Source organism: Heptranchias perlo, chromosome 3, assembly GCF_035084215.1.
Source record: "Heptranchias perlo isolate sHepPer1 chromosome 3, sHepPer1.hap1, whole genome shotgun sequence".
Lineage (NCBI taxonomy): Eukaryota > Metazoa > Chordata > Chondrichthyes > Hexanchiformes > Hexanchidae > Heptranchias > Heptranchias perlo.
This window is the reverse complement of record NC_090327.1, coordinates 131,486,827-131,503,154: the sequence shown is the minus strand read 5'-3', so window position 1 is coordinate 131,503,154 and position 16,328 is coordinate 131,486,827. Positions and strand designations below refer to the sequence as shown.

The following is a 16,328-nucleotide window of genomic DNA, read 5'->3' as shown; positions in this document are numbered from 1 at the left end:
TTTACAAGATGCCCTCCATGCACTGAGCAGCACAAGTGCAGTTAACTGACACTCCGTATCAGTTGTTGTAAGGACACTGGGTTCGGTATCCCAACAAGGAACCAGACGAATCCTTAATCCCCTCACCTTAATTCCTCACAGGCACTTTCTGGAGTTTACCGCCTAACATCAGTCTAGGAGTGAATGATGCCTAAGTTTGACTTGCTGAACTGTCTTACATCATCAAGTTTGGATTGAATTCAAATCTACCTTACCAATCCCAAATAGGATACCCACAAACTGGTGAGTGAATGAATTAACCCTTGCTTGCCAAATCATCAAAGAAGAAGTCAGACAACAAATCATGTGATATCTGTGATGAACCTCACTAAGCAGAGGTGTTGTTCCTTCTTCTGGGCTTCCCTGCCATGGCTGAATTAACCTTACTTTCCAGGACTAGCTGGCTTAAATCTCACCTTCCTTATCTCAGCGAACTTACAATTGAGTGACTTGCACTTATTGCTGCCTGCAACTGGCTAGTATAGCCATACAATCTGATTTCTATACCCTCCTCCTTTCTGTTGTGGATATACTTTGGCCCTTGTAAAGATATCTTTTGACACATGCTCGGTAAATATTACTACAGAAGAGAGAGGAGAAGAACAAGGGAACAGAAGGAAATCCGAAAATCTGATTAGATCTGCTTGGAAGTGTGCCAACTACCCACTTATATTACTTAAATTGAAAGAAAACCCCCTTTCCATTCAATTGACCAATCTGAGTGACATGTGTTAGGAGAGTTCACCTCTTTTGGTGTCAATCACTTCAATGTAAGTGCCCTGTAGATCTTTAAATTAATGAGACATGGATACCTACGCATGCCAGACTTTACTTCTACTCCCCTAAAGTCTCAATCTTTCTTCAGCCAAGGTCCTACTCAGGACCAAATAAGGCATGACATACTGACGAGCAATCTCTGGGTTTGTGAGTTCAAAACAGGCTTTCTATCACTAGTAAAGAATGTTTCATTCATATATGCAGGCCTTCACAGCTTAATTAGCTGATAAATATTCATGGTTTAATTAGCTTTAGTCACTGTGGATTCCCAGTATTCAGTTTAACTAGTGACACTATTTTGGACCCCTTTAAGTTGAAAACCATTTTGAGAACGTTTTTCAGTTGCAAACAATTTACAGAGCCTTTTTCCTACACTGTGTTTCATCATATAGCACTGCAGTAGCGATAAGAGTGTCAGCCTTGGCTCAGTGGTATCACTTTGAGTCAGAAGGTTGTGGGTTCAAGTCCCACTCCAGTACTTGAGCATATAATTTAGAATGATACTTCCACTGAGGGAATGCTGCACGATCAAAGGTGACATCTTTTGGATGAGACATTAAAACAAGGCCTCGTCAGCCTGTTCATGTGGGTGTAAAATATCCCATGACACTATTTGAAGAAAAATAGGGAATTCCTTGGTGCCCTCCCTCAACCTCAAAAACAGGTCATTCATCTCATTGCTGTGAACAAATTGGCTGACTAATTTCCCTCTATAACAGTGACCATACTTCAAAAGTAATTCATTGGTTGTGAAGTGCTTTGAGACGTCCTGAGGATGTGTTAAGGTGCTGTGTAAATGAAAGTTCTCTTTAAAATAAAAGTGTCAGCTGCTCAAAAGCAAATCAAACAAAAGGCATACAGGATGCACAAAAAACAAAAGAGGAATGATTGCAAATACCTTTCTTTTGCATCAGTCACCTATCTCCCTGTGTGCAATGTGTGGGGGTTGCTGCTAATGTCTATTGCACACTATCCTTTCCCAGGTCTGCTATAACTGTTCCTCATCCAAGCCCATGGCAATATTATGCAGCGTACCACTATAATTTTGCTGATCTTCGGTGGGATATGTTCAAAAGCCCTGCCCGATTGGTTCACGCATCAACAGCATTGCTTTAACACCCCGTAAGTCTACTCAATGAGAGCCCTGGTTAACCCATGTGCCTAATTGTAGATGTTCTCTGCTGGGGGATGGCAGGTTGTGCAGAGATGTCACCAGCCATGATTGCACCATGTGGTCCATACCTCCGAGGAGTCTTACCGTTCATGGTTCCTTCTTTTTTCTAGAGCTGCATTGTGTCTGGTTCCCTCAGAGTGAAAGCATCAAGCACAGTCCTGGGAACAGTGCACACAAATGCATACATTTCTTGTGTGGTTGTATACCATTTCCATGTAGGTGGAATTGTTGTACTGCCTATTTACTGTACGCCGTATGGTTGATGATGCACAGGTGAATGGCAACAATCAATGATGCACTGCACCTTGGGGAAGTCAGCAATTTTAATTTTAATTTTAAGAAAGCTGCCACGACCTCTGGAGCTGCTGTGCTTCCTGGTACTTGCTGGCGTGTGTACTGGGTGCATGGTAAAACATGGCTTCAATTGCCTCCTGGTGGAGCAGTACAGGGCAAAGTGACATCCTCCTGAGATGTTCCTTCCAGGTGCCTGAAAGATATCATATAAAACCTAGGTCAAAGTTAATCTTCACTGCCACTGGTGGTGGAGTGCAGATGATTGATTGTACCTGCAGGCCTTCATGGGCCAGGTGACATACCTGAGTCACAATCTCCCCAATCAGCCTGATCCTCCTCTTCCATTATGCCCAGATGGCTGACTCTATTGTGATAGACTTTCTGGCTTGAGTTGTACCTGCTACAATTCACGAGCCCCTAATGCCCTCTGTTCGCAGTCTCCTCATCCACTGCAATATTCCTGTTAGCGTTTACTGCTATCACTGCTCATCCGCTGCGCACAATTCATTGCTTTTGTTTTCCTCACTAACTCCAGGTTTGATCTGGATTTAAATACTCCCTCTCTTACATGCCTCCACAAGGTGCAAGATGCTGCACGAGTCCTTCCCTCATGTCCTTTAACAAGGGTTTAACAAGCTAAATTGGCTTTTTTTCTAACTTTTTACCATTGTTTTTCAGGGGCAGGAAAGGTCAGACTCGAGTTTCACATGGACTATTCATCCATTGACATTTCCTCCTGACATTCCAACACTACTCCCATCTACCTTTCTTGCAAAGTTTTGCAAAAAGAGGAGTTTCAGCTATTTTATTTCCAGCAGGAATTTGGAACTCAATTAAACTCCATCCATTAATTTAGCTAGAACCAGATTAACATCCCTGATCCAGTTTTCACACAGTTAATTTGTATTACATTATTATGACACCTCAATCACAAAGGAAGTTAATTACCGATTTGAATCAAACCTAAAAGTGCAAGTCTCTTATGAGATTTCCAGTAACACAGTTTGTAGCAGTTTAAATAGTGTATCTTCATCTGAAAATTATATGAATGTCACGTGCTTTAAAACAGCATTATCAAAATGACTGTTGCAGATTTACCATATTGGACTGTGTTGTTGCTATTGATAACAGCTTAGACTATTACTAGAATGAAGACTTATTGCTATATTAACATTATAACAAATCTTTTCCCCAGTCTAAGTGGAACTTCTGACACCTATATAACAGAGAGAGTAGTAAATGGCCTCCTGGCATTGATTCTTCTATTCAATTAAAGTACACAGATGAAAATGGCTGTGATTGTTATCCACACTCCTTAGCATGATTGAAATTGTTCTATAACCTCTGAAGCTGAATCCAATGTTCAAGCTAACTCAAATTCTCACTCCTACAGTCAGGTAGATAGGTAAATGGTGAATAACTGAGAGCACTTTAGATTTGTACGTTACAATTAACTGTGGGAAGATGGGACTAAATTAGTTGGAACAGTCTGAGGACAGTTCCTAGTGGCCATAACTCAGCAGAAAACTGCCCATAATTCTACTCTAGTTGGCATTGATTATTTCGAGAGGTCAAAAGGATAAATGATATAGGAAATAAAACTGTCACACACAAAGAGTTCAGGCAGTCTTCAGAGGGTAAGATTGAGGTACACCTTAAGGTGTTATATAGGAACTCTGTACTTATCCCTTTAGCCTATTTTACATTTAACCCGAGAGTGCTTTACTCTCACTACATGCAGGGTGGAAGTGATGGGGAAAAGAAAGAGAGTAATTCATTCTGCAGCCTTTTGACTATCACCATAAAGAACACACAATTTACAAAAGGATGCTACTCCAAATGAGACTAAAGCCTCAATTTTAAACCCCACTCCCAATGAGAATGGGAGCCATGGGAGGGTTGAAATATGGGATGAGTATTTACCTCCCCGTTCGCACCTCTCTCCCACCCACCACCGCTTTCGGGAGGTGTGTGATGTGCTCGCTGCAGGCAGGCAAAGGCCTCATAAATATTCAGACATCAGGGTCCGATGAAATCCCTTCCTGAAATCCCATTCCCTCCTGCCGCTCTCCTCATCATTCCCTCTGGGTTCGGGCTGGAGTCAGGCTTTGAAGAGTGTAATGAGGCCCGGGGGGCTTAAAATGGCCCAGGCCACATGCCAGCATGGCTAAGCAAGCTTATCACTCACTCCATCCCCCCATGTCGCACTCACGCCCCAAGTTAAAATCGGGCCTTAAATCATGTTTCTGTAGTATATAGGTTGTCTGCTCTAATTGCAGCTCTCATAGGCTTAGTCATGATTGACAGCTACTGAAGGCCCTGGTGATTAGCAGAGGTGCAAAATACCAGCATAGTAAAAATGAAGTGGGCACAAACCTTCCCAAAACAGCAGTCAACTAATCACACCATTGCACTCCTACCTCCTTACAGATTTCAATTTCCCAGAAAACACATTTGACAGCTTATCAAAGTCAAACTTATTAATGAGTCAAAAGCAAAATACTGCGGATGCTGGAAATCTGAAATAAAAACAGAAGCTCAGCAAGTGTCAGGCAGCATCTGTGGAGAAAGAAACAGAGTTAATGTTTCAGGTCGAAGACCTTTCATCAGAACTGGAAGATGTTAAAAGAGTTGAAGTTTTTGAGCAAGTACAGAGCCAGGGAAAGGGGGGGATGGAGGGGAGGGGATGGAGAGGTCGCTTGCCATTTTAATTCCCCTTCCCACTCCTACTCTGACCTCTCTGTCCTCGGCCTCTTACAATGTTCCAATAAAGCTCAATGTAAGCGCGAGGAACAGCACCTCATCTTCCATTTAGGCACTTTACAACCTTCCGAACTCAACGCTGATTTCAATAACTTCAGAACATAACCACTGCTCCCATTTTTTCAGTCCAATGACCATCTCCAACAAGAGAGAGTCTAACCACCTCCCCTTGACATTCAACGGCATTACCATCGCCGAATCCCACACCATCAACATCCTGGGGGTCACCGTTGACCAGAAACTTAACTGGACCAGCCACATAAATACTGTGGCTACGAGAGCAGGTCAGAGGCTGGGTATTCTGCAGCGAGCGATTCACCTCCTGACTCCCCAAAGCCTTTCCACCATCTACAAGGCACAAGTCAGGAGTGCACACTTGCCTGGATGAGTGCAGCTCCAACAACACTCAAGAAGCTCGACACCATCCAGGACAAAGCAGCCCGCTTGATTGGCACCCCATCCACCACCCTAAACATTCACTCCCTTCACCACTGGTGCACTGTGGTTGCAGTGTGTACCATCCACAGGATGCACTGCAGCAACTCGCCAAGGCTTCTTCGACAGCACCTCCCAAACCCGCGACCTCTACCACCTAAAAGGACAAGAGCAGCAGGTACATGGGAACAACACCACCTGCACGTTCCCCTCCAAGTCACACACCATCCCAACTTGGAAATATATCGCCGTTCCTTCATTGTCGCTGGGTCAAAATCCTGGAACTCCCTACCTAACAGCACTGTGGGAGAATCTTCACCACACGAACTGCAGCGGTTCAAGAAGGCGGCTCACCACCACCTTCTCAAGGGCAATTAGGATTGAGCAATAAAAGCTGGTCTTGCCAGCGACACCCACATCTCATGAACAAATAAAAGAAGTCAACAAGTGCTGGTAATTGTTCTGATGCTGCCATTTACAGCTACTCCTGATCAATCATCTGTTTCTTAACCTGTCCCATTACCTCCTTCCTTGCCTTGCACCATCATCCCTTTTGTCATTTAATCATTCGTGCCCTCCACCCTATCACAGACCTTCCCTTTTGTTCTTTCCTCCCCCTTTCCCTGGCTCTGAACTTGCTCAAAAACTTTAACTCTTTTATCATCTTCCAGTTCTGACAAAAGGTCTTCGACCTGAAACATTAACTCTGTTTCTTTCTCCAGAGATGCTGCCTCACTTGCTGAGCTTCTCCAGCATTTTCTGTTTTTATTATTAATGAGTCAATTCATATGATCTGAGAAAATAAAATTGAGTTTATTTTATTGCATTATTTGTAATTGGATTTATTTACTCCCGTTAATCTGCTGAAGTTAATTAGCCGGATGTGAATCTTTAATCAGGGTCTGATGAGCTTTGCCAGCAGCTTTCGGATTTGAAGCGATGCTAACTTATTGCATTGTTCAGACGGCACAGTAGAGAGTTCTTCTTACCATCGTTAGGAGTTCAGGAAATGCCTGGGGAAAGATATGCTGAGGTTAATACTTAGCAATTTTAAGGTTAATGTGTGTTGCACTCAATGTAAGTAGCAAAGTCCGAATACAGCACAAGGAGAAGCTGCCATAAATAACCGTAATGAATTTATTTTCTGTTGGAAGGAAAGGTTAACTGCAGAACGCTCCTGTCTATTTAACATCCTAATAATGAGCAAGGTCTAAACTACCATTAGCTAAATAGTAATATGCAACACTACAGCTGTGTTTTGCTAAAATTGTTTTTCTATATTAGCCAACCTGTTAACTTAATTAGTTGAGGAATCAACACAGATGTCAGCATTATAGGGTGCCTAGTACAAAACAAAATTGAAGTTTGGTGACTTCATTTCAATACAAATCAGCGATATTTGATTAAACCATAAATAATTTTTGCTGCATAACTTAAACCAAATATGAAGTACCAATAAACAGCACCTTGGATCCTATGAAGCAGTCTTTGAATTTTATTTTATTAGTTTGTTTAACTAATTAAAACAAATTATGAAAATAAAGTACAAAGCAGGCACTTTGATGGTTTGGGTCAAGCTATCCTGCACCTCCTTCTTAAATTTAAAATAAAAATATGTACATTGAAAAAATACTGAAAGGGCGATGTTAGTTTGATAGATGGTTAGATGAAAATTAGTAAATCATGATTGCTTAAATAATTCATGATACTGGTGCAGGGGAGGACTCCTGCAGTCTTGCCAGATTTTTATGTGAAAGGTTACAGACTGGGTATATTTATCTAGAATTCTAGGGCAAGAAATAGTTAGATGCCTCCTCCAAGCTCTACACAGGAGAGGAAATGTGCAGCTTAAGTAATAAATAATGTGGAGCTCATTAAGGCTTTATTTTCCTCATCAGGTAGCCCACGTACTTCAATAAACCAGGAACAGAATGAGAGATAAAAAACACACAGGAGTTGAATGTCACAGCATGTTGATGGATAGGATGTTGGGCACAGATTGTTCCCTGCATTTTTCCAAATGGTGAAGCTCTGCTCTCAGACTGGCCATTTGGGATTCAGACCCAAACAGAAATAAAGTGCTTGCCTAGACAGAGGAAGGGAAAACAGCAGGGTGTTCTTGAGCATGTCCTATTACCTGACTCGATGGAAGAGTATTATAGCTCCAGGTCAGGGATCAATTAGTCTGACCATCCTTTAGCCTGGTAAAGAATGATGTGTGATGTCAAGAGGGTGATCACATAAGGAATGATCATAGAATGATACAGCACAGGAGGAGGCCATTCGGCCCATCATGCCTGTGCCGGCTCTTTGAAAGAGCTATCCAATTAGTCCCACGCCTCTGCTCTTTCCCCATCAGCCTGCAAATTTTTCCCTTTCAAGTATTTATTCGATTCCCTTTAGAAAGTTATTATTGAATCTGCATCCACCACCCTTTCAGGCAGTGCATTCCAGATCATAACATACTGCGGTTGATGTTGTGTATCTGGATTTTCAAAAGATCATAGAATCATAGAAATCATAGCACAGAAGGAGGCCATTTGCCCCATCGAGTCCATGTCAGCTCTGTGCAACAGCAATCCAGCAAGTCCCACTCCCCCATCCTATCCCCGTAGCCCTGCGATTTTTTTCCTTTCAAGTTCCCTTTTGAAAGCCATGATTGAATTTGCCTCCACCTCCCCCTCAGGCAGTGCATTCCAGATCCTAACCACTCGCTGTGTAAAAAAAGTTTTTCTTCATGTCGCCTTTGGTTCTTTTGCAAATCACCTTAACTCTATGTCCTCTATGACCCTTCCGCCAATGAGAACAGTTTCTCTCTATCTATTCTGCCTAGACCCTTCATGATTTTAAATACCTCTATCAAATCTCCTCACAACCGTCTCTGTTCCAAGGAGAACAATCCCAGCTTCTCCAATCTATCCACATAACTAAAGTCCCTCATCCCTGGAATCATTCTAGTAAATCTCTTCTGCACCTTCTCTAAGGCCTTCACATCTTTCCTAAAGTGCAGTGCCCAGAACTGGACACAATACTCCAGTTGTGGTCGAACCAGTGTTTTATAAAGGTGCATTGTGACTTCCATACTTTTGTACTCTATGCCTCTATTTATAAAGCCCAGGATCCCGTATGCTTTTTTAATCACTTTCTCAACCTGCCCTGCCACCTTCAATGATTTGTGCACATATACCCCCAGATCTCTGTGTTCCTGTACCCCTTTTAGAATTGTGCCCTCTAGTTTATATTGCCTTTCCTCATTCTTCCTACTGAAATGTATCACTTAGCATTTTTCTGCATTAAATTTCATCTGCCATGTATCCGCCCATTTCACCAGTCTGTCGATATCCTCTTGAAGTCTATCACTATCCTCCTCATTGTTTACTACACTTCCAAGTTTTGTGTCATCTGCAAATTTGGAAATTGTGCCCTGTACACCCAAGTCCAAGTCATTAATATATATCAAGAAAAGCAATGGTCCTAGTACTGACCCCTGGGGAACACCACTGTACACCTCCCTCCAGTCCAAAAACCAACCGTTCACCACTACTCTCCACTTCCTGTTACTTAGACATTTTTGTATCCATGTTGCTACTGCCCCTTTTATTCCATGGGCTTCAATCTTGATGACAAGCCTATTATGCAGCATTTTATCAAACGCCTTTTGAAAATCCAGATATAACCACATCAATCGCATTGCCCTCATCAACCCTCTCTGTTACCTCATCAAAGAACTCTATCAAATTAGTTAAACATGATTTACCTTTAACTGTGCTGACTTTCCTTTATTAATCCACACTTATCCAAGTGACTATTAATTCTGTCCCGGATTATCGTTTCTAAAAGTTTCCCCACCATCGAAGTTAAACTGACTGGCCTGTTGTTGCTGGGTTTATCCTTACACCCTTTTTTGAACAAAGGTGTAATATTTGCAATTCTCCAGTCCTCTGGGCACCACTTCCGTATCGAATGAAGATTGGAAGATTATGGCCAGCACCTCTGCAATTTCCACCCTTACTTCCCTCAGCCACCTAGAATGCATCCCACCCGGATGCATCCGGACAACCAAACATCCGGACAACATCCGGTTCCCCAAACAATAACATTGTCGCCCTTGTCAGCGGGTTTAATGACAATGTCAGGGTTGGATCTGAGAGAACTGAGTGCTACAAGTTCAGAAGGAGGTGGATTTGGTAATAGACTTATTAGCAAAATTGAAACCCATGGAAATAAAATGGCAATTGATGCATGGTCTTGGGTGTACAGGGCACAAAACTTGGAAATGTAGTAAACAGTGAGGAGGATAGTAACAGGCTTCAGGAGGACATAGACAAACTGCTGAAATGGTCAAATACATGGCAGATGAAATTTAACTATGCGTAAAAAGTTTTTTCCTCATATCATCTCTGGTTCTTTTGCCAATTACTTTAAATCTGTGTCCTCTGGTTACTGGCCCTTCTGCCAATGGAAACAGTTTCTCCTTATTTACTCTATCAAAACCCTTCATGATTTTGAACACCTCTATCAAATCTCCCCCAACTTTCTCTGCTCTAAGGAGAACAACCCCAGATTCTCTAGCCTCTCCATGTAACTGAAGTCCCTCATCCCTGGGACCATTCCAGTAAATCTCTTCTGCACCTTCTCTAAGGCCTTGACATCCTTCCTAAAGTGTGGTGCCCAGAATTGGACACAATGCTCCAGCTGGGGCCTAACCAGTGTTTTATAAAGGTTTAGCATAACTTCTTTGCTTTTGCACTTAATGCCTCTATTTATAAAGCCAAGAATCCCCTATGCCTTTTTAAAAGCCTTCTCATCTGGTCCTGCCACCTTCAAAGATTTGTGCACATATACCCCCAGGTCTCTCTGTTCCTGCACCCCCTTTAAAATTATACCATTTAGTTTATATTGCCTCTCCTCATTCTTCTTACCAAAATGAATCATTTCACACTTCTCTGCGTTACATTCCATCTGCCATGTGTCCGCCCATTTCACCAGCCTGTCTATGTCCTCCTGAAGTCTGTTCCTATCCTCCTCACTGTTTATTACATTTATGAGTTTTGAGTCATCTGCAAACTTTGAAATTATACCCTCTAAGCCCAAGTCCAGGTCATTAATATATATCAAAAAGAACAGTTATTCCAACACCACCCCCTGGGGGACACCACTGTAAACTTCCCTCCAGTCTGAAAAACAACCGTTCACCATTATTCTCTGCTTTCTGTCCCTTAGCCAATTTTGTGTCAACGCAGCCACTGCCCTTTGAATCCCATGGGCTTTAATTTTGCTGACAAGTCTATCTTGTGATACTTCATCAAATGCCTTTTGAAAGTCCATATACACAACATCAACCTCATCAACCCTCTCTGTTACTTCATGAAAGAACTCAATCAAGTTCGTCAAACGTGATTTGTCTTTAACAAATCCGCGCTGACCTTCACTTATTAACCCATATTTTTCCAAGTGCCAATTGATGTACAATGTCAAGAGGGTGCACACATAAAGCAGATTGGAATAAAATATTGGACAACACCAGACAGTTTTATTTTAAAAATCATGCAATCATATACGCAGATCACAATGTCAGCCATTTTGCCCTTCTCTGTCATCCAAGCGCAACCTATTAAGTTTTATTATCATATCATAAGTGCAGTACGAGAAGAACATTCTATCCTGTTACTATATTAATTGCATTGCGGACACTGTAACATAAGAAAACATTGAACCATTTAGCTGATCACAGCCTGCTCATCCCTCGTTATAGGCTTTACATAATTACTATTCTGAGAGAATGTTCTGCAAACTTTCTCTCTGACCCCCAAAGATGAAGGGTGCTAAATTGGGCCGGGTAGCGCCCGTTGTCTCGGCGCTACACGTAGTACTCTCCTTGGAGGACGACCTCGAGCAGCTCTGGGCCTGGGGGGCCCGGCTTCAGACTGCACCATCTCAGCATGGGCTGCAGCAGTCTGGCCTGGCTGGCCCAGAGGCAACAACAGGGGCACTGGCGGAGTGGCAGGGGCGGGAGCAGGATTCCTGAGAGAGGACAGCAGGTCAGACTGCCATGGCGCCACAGCCACTCTCATGGGGCGGCGCCTCAGCAATCCTGGTGACCGACTGGAGAACGGATTGCTGGAGTGCTGTGATGCCCTGGAAGCCCCGTTCCACAGTGGTGCCCAGAGCCACGATAGCAGCAGTCTGAGCTTCCAAGGCAGCAGTCTGAGCTGCAAATGCAGCAGTCAGATCTTGGATGGCAGATATTTGTGCTGCAATGGAACCTGTGACATCAGTCATTAGACGCTGCATCATGGTGGGTTCCACAGGTGCGCTGATGGAGGTGACCACCCGTTCTATGTTGGAAAGGATGGGCTCCAAGCTCTGCGCAAAGCCCTGTGCCAAGTTGGAGCTGGGCTCCTCCATGCCCCTTCTCATTGTGCGCAGGCTTTCTGGCAGGTTTTGCAGTGCCCCAAGCATTTGGTGGTGTACGTCCATCAGCCGTCTTCTGTAGCCTGGCCCATCGAAGTCCTCATCTGACTCCTCTGCAGCAGAACTAGTGAGCGACCTCACCCTCCGGTGAGCTGCCCCCTGTGGTATCTGCTCCCCCCGCCCCGGCTCCTGCACACTTGTGCTCGGTGTCTCACCACCTGCAGATCCCTCATCTAAACTAGCCTCTAAAGGACGCACAGTGTCTGTCTCTCAGCTGGTGGAAGCAAGTGTCAGATCGAGTGACGGTGTGGCTTCAGTGTCCTCCTCCTCCTCCTCCTCCTCGGAGGGTGCCGTCACGTGTTCTTGGGTATCTGCAATGACAAAGGGAAACAGGTTGAGTTGTGGAGTGGGGAGAGGGGCAAGTAAGACGTGTGTGCAGATAGCATGCGCAGCACGTGAGTCAGAAAAGATTATGTGGGGAGGGAGATGTGGAAAAGGAGAAGGAGCATTAGATATGCAGAGACCCCCTTCACTGGGACCTCCAGCGCGGCACGTTGTGATGGCTGCAACAAAGGCCGGTCCAATGATCCTAAGCATTGACTCCTCTGGGGGGTGAAGACGTGCAGACGTGCCAGTCCAGCCTCAGGTCCCTCCTGCTGCCGGGTGTTATACGCCACCTTCTCCTGCAAGGCAGAGGACAGCGTGTCAGTGAGTGTCCTGCAAGGTGTGTGGGTGATGTGCCTGTCCTGGTCGAATAGCTGCCAGTTTGTGTGGCTTGTGAGTGGTGGTTGTGTGGCCTGCAAGTGTGGTACTATGTGCAGGTGAGATGCAGCATTGTGTATGGATGGGCAGTGTTTGTTGGTGGGTGGGTGGGTGACAGGAGGTGTTGTACATGGAGCATTGGTGCAGTTGGTAGGATGTGCCACTTCATACTTGCATTCACTCACCTTGACCACTCGTGTCAAATCATTAAACTTCTTCTGGCACTTCACCCACGTGCGTGGTGCAATGCTCCTAGCATTCACCTCCTGCGCCACAGCCTGCCAATGCCTACGCAGCTGTAGTGTGGCGTGTCTTCGGCCACCCTGGGAGCACATGCTTGCCCTTCTTTGGTCCACGCCTTCCACCAGGGCCTTGAGAGCATCGTCGGAGAATCGTGGAGCCCTCTCTCTTGCCGGTGCAGCTACTCGCAATGCCATTTTCCCTTCTCCTAGTTAGCTGTGTACCTGCCATTTGAAATGTGCCTGTACCTTTAAGTAGTGCAGGCTGCTGATGACGTGCGCTGTGCACGCCCCATTTCCAATTTCCTCATTCTCCGTGCAGCCTCTCAGCAGCGAGGGCTGCGCTTGCTGAACGGAGATTCCATGGTAAGTAGCAGGCAGCACGAAGTTCACGTACTGCCTGCACAGGGTCCATCGAGCATGGGGTGGTCGCTACCATTGCCCAGAACGGATCCTTATCCAATTTTTCCCCTGATTAGTTGAAACCCCAGAATATCGGTTCATATATCAACACTACTGAAGCCTGGCCAGTTACTTTCCTTGGCTAATATTTGCGTGATGCTAAGAGAACAGGAATCATTGTGTTCTATGGAACACAGGACCATCTCTGTCTATATTTATCCCTGTAATCTTCAATCTCTTTTCTAACTAGATATTCAACTGGCACTTTTTTGTAAGAATGAATTGACAGAGCATTAGCTGCTAAAAAATTTCCTGGGAATCTGTTCCATATGTCCTTAATTTTGTGGAAAAAGAACACAAATTCAACTTGTTTGCAGTCTTACCTTGATGCTTGCTCATTTGAGCCTTTGCCCTCTAATTTTGAGATCGCAAACTGCATTAAATAAAAACAGAAAATGCTGGAAGTACATCGTAGGTCATCAGCTTCTGAAAACAGAAGCAAACAAGTTACCATTTCAAAAGTGGCTGAAAATTTGTGGCCTTTCTGGCACCTCTGCTGTAACTTCAGCAGGAGAGCACCAGAAAGGTTGTTAAATCAGGTCTGGGTACACTACGTCGAGTTACATCGAAACTACAGCACAGAAACAGGCCATTCAGCCCAACTGGTCTGTACCAGCGTTTATGCTCCACCCTCCCTACTTCATCTTACCCTATCAGCCTACCCTTCTATTCCTTTCTCCCTCATGTGCTTATCTAGTTTCCCCATAAATGCATCAAGGACGTGCCAGTCTTACGTCAGGGGTTCTAAGATGGCCTGTTGGGAACACAAATTACGCATGTCCCAGACAAAGCTACCAGCGTGAGAGAGAGCTGGGTTGGGGTTGGGGGTCAGGGTCTTCCTATTTCAGAGATTCCAGCTTTCCTATCACCTCCGAGATACCTGGCATAGGGTTTGCAAAGGCGTTCCTGGTGAGACAGTTATACTGGGCTTATCAACAGCGAAGGGGGCCCCCACCTGTGTGTCCAGGCCAGAATCACAGCCTGGACCCCCCGAAGAAATACATGCTTTTTAAAATCAGTTTTAAGTGCCCCTTTTACAAATGGAGACAGGAGAGGCAACTTCAAATTCTTTCTAGCAGAGGGGGTATCCGCCATCCCCAGCCCCCAGTACCCGCTACTTGTGCTGGGCATTCCAGCACCACAGGGCTGGCAGAAGCCCGAAAAGTGCTCCCAGTGGTGCGGGCACCTGCCATTGGTAAACAAAACAGGGGACCTTCTCCCACCCCACAAACTTTGTCAGGATCAGCAACAGAAGTGGCAGGCAGCCGGGCACAACTGGCACCTACACTGGGATGAGATCTCCCCTCACCCCGCACATTTTCAGCTCCGAGCAATCATTTTAGTAAGGTCGGAAAAATTAAAGAGAAAAAATGGAAGAAGGAAGAAGCAACAGATAATCGAATCGGAGAAAGAAAGTTAAATCTACAAACTGTTTAACAGAAAGCTGTTAGATCATTTAAAAGATCATCTCAGCGAGGCGATGGAAAGCCCTTCAATAAACAAAAGATTGAGCAATTAGTTAAGAGGGTGAAGTGACAGAGGGAGAAGTCCACCAAAGGAAAAGGCAAGAAAATGAGTTAAATTAGAGAAAGAAAGAGAAAAAAAACTGCAAATGCAGGAAATCTGAAATGAAAACAAAATTCTGACAAAACGCAGAGGGGTATGAATTTGTTTTTGTCTTTGAAATAAGTTAGTCAACTACAGCACCAAAACAGTCCTAACCAAAGTCGTGGACAACATTCTCTGTGACGATGACCATGGAGCAATATCCCTCCTCGTTCGCCTCAATTTCTCGACAGCCTTTGACATAGTCGACCACACCATCCTCCTTCAACACATTTCCTCCATTGTCCAGCTCAGTGAAACTGCCCTACGTTGGATCTACTCTTGCCGAACCCATCCTAGCCTGACTTTCTCTACCAATGACTTCTCTTCACACCCTGATACTGTCGCCTCCAGAGTCGCCCAAGGATCCATCCTTAGCCCCTTCTTCATCTTTTTTTTTATTCATTCATGGGATGTGGGCGTCACTGGCGAGGCCGGCATTTATTGCCCATCCCTAATTGCCCTCGAGAAGGTGGTGGTGAGCCGCCTTCTTGAACCGCTGCAGTCCGTGTGGTGAAGGTTCTCCCGCAGTGCTGTTAGGAAGGGAGTTCCAGGATTTTGACCCAGCGACGATGAAGGAACGGCGATATATTTCCAAGTCAGGATGGTGTGTGACTTGGAGGGGAACGTGCAGGTGGTGTTGTTCCCATGGGCCTGCTGCCCTTGTCCTTCTAAGTGGTAGAGGTCGTGGGTTTGGGAGGTGCTGTCAAAGAAGCCTTGGCGAGTTGCTGCAGTGCATCCTGTGGATGGTACACACTGCAGCCACAGTGCGCCAGTGGTGAAGGGAGTGAATGTTTAGGGTGGTGGATGGGGTGCCAATCAAGCGGGCTGCTTGATTGGCACCCCATCTGGATGGTGTCGAGCTTCTTGAGTGTTGTTGGAGCTGCACTCATCCAGGCAAGTGGAGAGTATTCCATCACACTCCTGACTTGTGCCTTGTAGATGGTGGAAAGGCTTTGGGGAGTCAGGAGGTGAGTCACTCGCCACAGAATACCCAGCCTCTGACCTGCTCTTGTAGCCACAGTATTTATATGGCTGGTTCAGTTAAGTTCCTGGTCAATGGTGACCCCCAGGATGTTGATGGTGGGGGATTCGGCGATGGTAATGCCGTTGAATGTCAAGTGGAGGTGGTTACACTCTCTTTTGTTGGAGTTGGTCATTGCCTGGCACTTGTCTGGCGCGAATGTTACTTGCCACTTATGAGCCCAAGCCTGGATGTTGTCCAGGTCTTGCTGCATGCGGGCTCGCACTGCTTCATTATTTGAGGGGTTGCGAATGGAACTGAACACTGTGCAATCATCAGCGAACATCCCCATTTCTGACCTTATGATGGAGGGAAGGTCATTGATGAAGCAGCTGAAGAA

General features: G+C 44.9%; 1 long non-coding RNA gene across 3 annotated transcripts in view; it reads right to left on the bottom strand.

Moving 5' to 3' along the window:
- Positions 1-6,299: 6,299 nt before the first annotated feature.
- LOC137307295 (uncharacterized) overlaps positions 6,300-16,328 on the bottom strand; it is a 98,723-nt gene continuing 88,694 nt past the window's right edge. For 2 of the 3 annotated variants that reach the window (XR_010959099.1, XR_010959100.1), the window contains exon 4: positions 6,300-6,495. This is a non-coding gene — a long non-coding RNA (uncharacterized lncRNA). Of the gene's footprint in view, positions 6,496-12,139; positions 12,268-12,420; positions 12,808-16,328 lie in introns of those variants that run through there. The other variant, XR_010959101.1, reaches the window with a different exon arrangement.